This window comes from Ammodytes marinus (assembly GCF_949987685.1).
Source record: "Ammodytes marinus genome assembly, chromosome: 4".
In the NCBI taxonomy this organism is placed as follows: domain Eukaryota; kingdom Metazoa; phylum Chordata; class Actinopteri; order Uranoscopiformes; family Ammodytidae; genus Ammodytes; species Ammodytes marinus.
Window position 1 is genome coordinate 22,469,933 of NC_137233.1, and position 7,946 is coordinate 22,477,878.

Sequence of the window (7,946 nt, forward strand, 5' to 3'; positions counted from 1 at the left end):
AACGTATAAGTCAATGCATGTAGATCGGTCTGAAAACTAGTCCAACATCCTGACTATGAAAATGTGAGTTTCAAGTAGGCCTAATCCTTTACTACACGAAGCAAACAGTGACAGTAAGCAACACAATACATGTTTTAACAGTAAAACTTTATTATAAATGAGTGATCACAATACAAATGATACATTACCTACTAGATATTGAAAGGGTGTCAGATAATTTGCAGCTCTGACTGTAATTGTTTCTATATATTTTTTTTTTACAAAAGATAATGTCTTTCCAGTGGATCTTGACATGATACATTCTGTTCCTGCCACGTTACTGTACATTTACAGCATGGCATCACAACCAAAGCTTTTTCACTCCACTGGGTTGTAGATCATTCCCCAGTTTAACCTGTAGAGACATACATAAAATGTTGTATGTTACAAGTTTAGAGAGTTTATTCATAAATACTTAGCTCATATTCTGTTACTGACTGTGACATATTTAAACTGTATTTACCTGAGGATAATGTCAGGGAAACCAGAAATCTTGATGCAATTTTCACAGTTTTCAGCTCAGACTCCTGCCTGACCAGGTTCAGTTGTAAAGCTTTTGGTTTAGAAGTGATAAGTGTGCTGATATTTGCTGTAGAAATGAAGGTAAACATGGTAACATCGATCTCCATGCTGCATTGGCCAAAAGTAAACAAAACTGACAGCTGGGCGTGTGCCATGCCCATATAGGTAGGTATAGAGTAAATGAGCAGGGCGGTGCATGCACGCCCATGTAGATAGGAGGGGGGTAGATGTCAAAACCAAATTTTTTAGGGAGAGGCCAAAAAAGGCCTGAAAAGGCAATGAAGAAATGGGCAATGGTAGAAAACTAATGGGCTTTTTGTACAATAGACCATTAAAACCTTTTCTAGTAGACCTCGGAAATACACATTTAAACCCGAGTTTTTGCATAATATGTCCCCTTTAAGGTATTTACAAAGGAAAGAAAAGAAAACTGAAGTAACAATTTTCTTTATTGTCCAAATTTGGATGGATTGGTTAGTTAGAAACAATTTGGCCGACCCCTGCCAGCTTAGGGAACAGCATACTAATGCAACATGTGTCTTTACTCAAATACACACACAGTACATACATGTAAGCATACAGTGCTGTGTGTGTCTGTGTGTGGACACTCATACACAGGGCCGGATCTAGGCATAGGCATTCTAGGCACGTGCCTAGGGCCCATTTCCACTAGGGGGCCCAGTGAGAAGGATTTAAAAAAAAAAAAAAAAAAAAAAAATTTATATTAACATCATATTATGCAAATGTAAGTTATCATACAAAAAAAGGAATACAATGTTTTGGTCTGGATAGTTAATAGCCTAATAATTGAATCAGTTCATCCGAGGTTAACTTATCACTCGGTATTGAGTTTATTTTAAAACATTGGAAATGGGGCTGCCCTCAGTTTCCCATGCACTGTGTACAGTCTATAGCCTATTTCAGCCTCATCTGTGGAAAAAAAGATAGCTGGACAACGGAGTTCTTCTGCTTCGTTCCTCTCACTGCATTTAAATGCATTCATTATAATACAGAGAAATATGTCACGTAAAAAAAAAAGAGCTCCGAGCCCATCCCAGAGGACACTGAATTATATTTTTTCTATATTAATATTTTTATGGAAAATCCATGTCTTTCATCAATAGCTTTTAATTCTACTTCATTCGAGCCAGTATCTCCAAATTATTTGTTCACAAAAAAATTCTCAGATGTAGCCTCTTAATTTTCCTCTCAAAGTGCACCAGATTCATGCATTTCACTTTAAAAAGGTAAAAAAATCTCCCGGGGGGGCATACCCCCGGACCCCCCTAGGAGAGTCAGGATCTCGGCTGGCTACTATTTTCACTAAACTGGACATTGGAGGCACTAGCAATGAACTGGGTGTGTGAATGACATTTAACAATAGTCAATAATTTGGCCACGATAACATTAGAGAGGGGGCCCTAATCAAATTCGGGTTAGGGCCCCATGAAGGCTTGGGCCGGCTCTGCTCCCCGGTTATTATTTTAGCCGTCAAACCAGAGTGTTTCTGTGCGGCGGCTCACACCGGCGATGTCTCAGTGTGAATTTCGCCGTTGCCCACCACAGAGTTCCACGCCAGGTTTCACCAGGTGAATCGCTGCTTCGCTCGCGCAAGGCTTTTGTGTTTAGATCAGGCTTGCACAAGTGTTTTAACTTTATGCTGAATAAAGCATTGCACTGCACTGTTTTTCATCCAGTTTGAAAAATTGCTCCCACACTGGACTCTGCACGCACCTTACAGAAGTGCTCCTGCAGTGCGCTCACGAACAGACGTGAAGTCGCATACACGGTTACGTTTCTCTTTACTCCCGTTTACAAACGCGCAACTCTTAAACAAATGAATTAGCATAATACTCTTGTGGCAGTTCAGATGTATGTAGTTTTTTCACTAAATCGTGAAGTATCCGTTTGGAGGGGGCCCGAAAAAATTCGGTATGCCTAGTGTAATCTTTCCTCTTAATCCGGGCCTGCTCATACATACATGTTACACACACATGCCATGCAGGTACAGTCAGACCCAGCTCTTTTGAAGCCCCAGCTGACAGCTTATCCAATTACGTCAGCAGAAACACTGGTTACAAGGGAGTCAACTCTGAAATTGCCTGCCGTGATTCAATGTGGCCCAGGCGACATGTGTACAATTGACAGCGTGATTTCTGACTGGACTTCCAGCAGAGATTGCCTCCCACAAGACGCTGCAGTTTCAAAAAGGCTGGGCTGTGTGCCAAAAGGTGAATGCTGTACAGCGTTGTAGGCACTTTGCTACTTAGGCAGAAATGTCTACAGTGAAAGCCTCTTAAAAGTCAAGTGAGTTATGGTTATGAAAGTCATTATGTTAAGAGATTGTAATCTGCAGCATTCAGTGCACTCTGTCTCCATGTTTGGTGTTTTATTTAGATAGATATACAGTTTAAGGTACAAAGAGTTATTTGTCTTAACACTTCATGCAAGTTGCTTGTGGGATACTGAGATCATCCTTTATTGAGGATGATTGTTTAAACCTACAAATTATGAATTCCACGTCACTATGTTCCTGTTTCAGAATCTATATGGTTTTGTGATTTGCATTAATGTGCTCCTCAGTTACTTTTGCCAGTAATATCATAGGTCAACTCAAATTTCAATTTGCTTAACCCTGCACCACACTTGCTACAATGTAGGACGGTAACGGTGCTAATTTACCATTCTCAAATTCCAAGTAATTTATTAAGCAACGTCTTCAACTGTCTGCAGCTGTTACTAGCTTTGCCAGCTAGACAGGCTAATATTAGCTCCATGAGTGGATCAAAAATTCTGTCCCCATCAAACCGGTAGCCTACATTATACTTTTAACCCGACATGAGAGAAGGCTTTCAGAATGAAGCTAACAAAGGTAACGCTATTTCGGGTAATGTTGGCTTGAAGAGCAAACTTGTCCAGGGGAAATAATGTATGCTTCTACATAACGGATGTGCTTGTCATAAACAGGGCTTTTTCTCCCTGTAAAACCACAAACCCAGCACTTTGTTGTTTTAGGCCAGGGGTTCTCAACCTTCTGCAAGCTGGGCCCCCCCAAAGCTGGGTCATTGCAGTTGGGCCCCCCCACCGACCCTGACAACCCCCCCACCCACCCACACACACACACACCACCCTACACAGATAGATAGATAGATAGATAGATAGATAGATAGATAGATAGATAGATAGATAGATAGATAGATAGATAGATAGATAGATAGATAGATAGATAGATAGATAGATAGATAGATAGATAGATAGATAGATAATCTATTATTGTTATTATCACAAGGGCTAGGCCAGTGGCGCACCTTTGAGTTGAACATTGGGTTTAGGGTTGGGGTCCGGAAATTTCTTATATTTTAACGTTAAATTCTGGTGCACTTTAAAAGCTAATTATGAGATTGTATCAATGAGACACTGAGGAAATGTTTTTTTTTTTTTTAAATCTCCTTAGAAGAGAAGAAAATAGTAGCCTAAATAGAACATACACAGAATAAATTCTACAATAGGTATACCTGTTATGAAAAAGCTTCACAAAACAAAGTCTATGATCAATGGGAAACACTGCTGTCTGACAACCCAGTTCAGAGAATGTTTCAACTATTGAGTCTTGGATTTGGAAAGTGGCCAGATTTAGCTCAAAATGCTACCTGCGATTAATGTGCTGTGCAGCCTGAACGCGGAGTTGTGTGTGTCTCAGTGGCGATTCCAGGAAATTTTGACTGGGGGTGGCCAAGGTGGGCCACAGAGCTAGAGTGGGGTGGCCATCGCACCCCTGAATAAATAGCATGTGATATGCTGTACAACCAATTCAAAGATGATTTATAATCCCAAATGCCCAAATCATGTTAGTATCCATTGTAATGTTTGTCAGAAAACTAAACCCCTGAAGGGGGGTCTGGGGGCATCCCCCCCAGAAGATTTTTTTGTGTTTTTAACATGTAATCTAAGCATTCTGGTGCATTCTGGCGAAGATAATAAAGGAAAAAGTCAATATTTATTTCAGTTCAGATGAATAGTAAAATTAGCAAGACAACATAACTTGCTAGCAGCCAGATGCCTAACAACTGGACAGAGGGACGGATGACAACTAGCTTTTGACCAAATATCTTGCTAAAAAAATAAACCTTTATTTATGAAATTCTGCCCTAAGAACATGTTACACTTGCTAACTACAACATTTTTTTATTCAGATTTCAAAAATCTGCTGGGACACGTGCCCATACACGTGCATGGGTGGCACGCATGTCACAAGCACACTTATGCTGTTTTCAAGACCTTTGCTGACCAGAGACTAGTTCTAGTGGCCACAGTCCTACCATTAATTCAGTACTTGAAAATTGCAAACTGATCTCATATCAGTGGATTGGAGTGTTTGTGTGATGAACTTGGCAACTACCTATCAAAAAAAGTTAAGAAAGAAAAAAAATACATATCATCTCTGAACTAGGCTACATATCAGGAAAAAAATTGAAATTACAAAAAAAAAAAATTAAGATTTTTTTATTTATTTTTTAATTTTTTCCATCCCCTCGCGCCCACCCGGTAGAGTGTCCGCGCCCCCCCCCCCTGTGAAAAAAGTGAAAAGACACTTTTTTGTGATTTTGTCAAAGCTGCAGTTGCTGTGCAGAATATTCATCAGTTTGCCTCAAATCTGACGCCACTTTTGATGTGCCTGAAGCTTACACTGATTTGCTGTGAAGACGTTCCTCTCATTAGAAATTCTGTAAACTCACAGCCTCAAATCGCATTAGCCGAGCATGGCAGAAACCCTGGTGATGCAACCTCACACAGTACTGTATGGGTACACCTACTGCGTGCAAGGCGGAAGAGCTATTCATCACAACACGCCCTCAGGAAGTTGTTTTGCTCTCGCCACGTCTGTTTACCATCTCAAGGTCATACAAGTCAGACATGCATATTGATGATGTAGATGATAGGCTGTCCCATCCGTGGGATCTGCCATGGAGCAAGTGGAAATCAATGCAGGGAGGAAAACAAATTAGCTTGACAAAATGTGCAGCAATTGAAGGCAATCAAAGCATGAACACGCACACACGTTCACACACACACACACACACACACACACACACACACACACACACACACACACACACACACACACACAAACAAACACTTGACCTCCACTAATATGGTCTCTACAAGCTTGAGGGTCATTCGAAGAATTACATACAAGGGCAATAGCTGCAGGTTTTTGTTGTTTTCGTCGGACAAACATGGAAAACAATGTCCCAATAAATGTTCCAGCTTGCCAAGTCAATAATGCATGGAGGCGGGTTAATAATTGATCACACACTTCGTATACTTTGAGATCTTCTCTGTGTCGAATGGTTGAGTGGAGCATTGTTATCTTCTGGGTTCTTGTTTCCTCGCAGTGGCTGTGCCAGTTGAAACGAGCAGCCTAGTGTTTGGGATTACAGGGCAACTTCCAGTTTGGAAGAGCTACATCCTTGCTGCAACCACTACAGCAGACACGATCTGTAAACGAGTGGGTCACATGGGTTAATGTGACATAATATGCTGAAATCCTGTTGGATATAATTTTGCGCCTCAGATCGTGCGTTTCTTCTCTAAGATCCTTTTGTTTCCCTTCAACGTATTACTTCACATATAAGCAGTATTGTTTTCAGGCTCAATTTATAATTATGTTCACTCTGAATATAAGATGATTCACAAAAGACACACAAAAAAGGTCCTTGGAGGTAACACCATGTCACAAAAAGACAGGAAAGCGTTTTGTTTTGTAAATGTTGATAATGATCGATAAAGTACCTCATCTGTCTCCTTAAACTTTCATTCATATGCACCTTATTTTTAAAGAGGACAGCTTTATCACAGCTAAAACACAGAAATTGCCTATTATGAAAAATGCACTTTTAAAAAAAAATTGGAATGGGTCCTTGTGGACCTGAAGATTCGCAGAGGGAGAAAAAACAACCCTCTCTCTTCTCTCCACCTTTCAGAAAATCTGTGTTCAAAAATACTCTTATGATGTCATAAGGGGAGAAGCAACACACTCGCATTGCCAACCTAACTTAGCTTTACCTCCACCTGTGATAAGCACACCCCTGAATGTAACTGGCAGTTAGTTTAAAAACAGCAGTTAGACTCAAGGCCAATCAGAGCAGACTGGGCTTTTTGTAAGGTGGGGCTTAAATAAACGGAGCGTTTTAGACAAAGGCTGAAAAGAGGAGATTCAGCAATGGGACTGAGAGAAATATAACGTTTTACACTATGAAAACAGTATCTGATCGGAACCCAAATAAAATTTTTGAACCTGAAAATTAGCATAATAGGTGATCTTTAAAGCATTTACGTCTTTTTCTAATGTTCACACCCTCAAAACTCTCTTGGGTAAGGTTAGAAAAAATAAAATATTGTGGTAAAATAGTCAAAAAGTCACAGAAGTAAGTGTATTTTTTTATTGTATTTAGGAGAGAGGGTTGAAATGGAAGACCAAAAGGTTTGTGGAGCAGATGTCAAAACATTAACGTTGCTTTGTGATGTTTAAAGATGTTATCAATAATGAATCTGTCTCATTATCTTATCCTGTTGTATGTTTCTGCACCAATTATCTCATGTGTAAATACAGTATATCACAAAAGTGAGTACACCCCTCACATTTCTTCAAATATTTCATTATATCTTTTCATGGGACAACACTGAATAAATGACACTTTGATACAATATAAAGTAGTCAGTGTACAGCTTATATAACAGTGTAAATTTACTGTCCCCTCAAAATAACTCGACACACAGACATTAATGTCTAAACTGTCGGTTACAAAAGTGAGTACACCCCTGAGTTAAAATGTCCAAATTGGGCCCAAAGTGTAAATATTTTGGGTGGCCACCATTATTTTCCAGCACTACCTTAACCCTCTTGGGCATGGAGTTCACCAGAGCTTCACAGGTTGCCACCGGAACTCTCTTCCCCTCATTCATGACGACATCACGGAGCTGGTGGATATTGGAGACCTTGCGCTCCTCCATCTCCTGTTTTAAGAAGCCCCAAAGATGCTCAATAGGGTTTAGGTCTGGGGACATGCTTGGCCAGGCCATAACCTTTACCCTCAGCTTCTTTAGCAAGGCAGTGGTCATCTTGGAGGTGTGTTTGGGGTCGTTATCATGTTGCAATACCACCCTGCGGCCCAGTTTATGAAGGGAGGGGATCATGTTCTGCTCAAGTATGTCACAGTACATGTTAGCATTTAATGAACTGTAGATCCCCAGTGCTGGCAGCACTCATGCAGCCCCAGACCATGACACTCCAACTACCATGCTTGACTATAGGCAAGATACACTTGTCTTTGTACTCCTCACCTGGTTGCCACCACACATACTTGACACCATCTGAACCAACT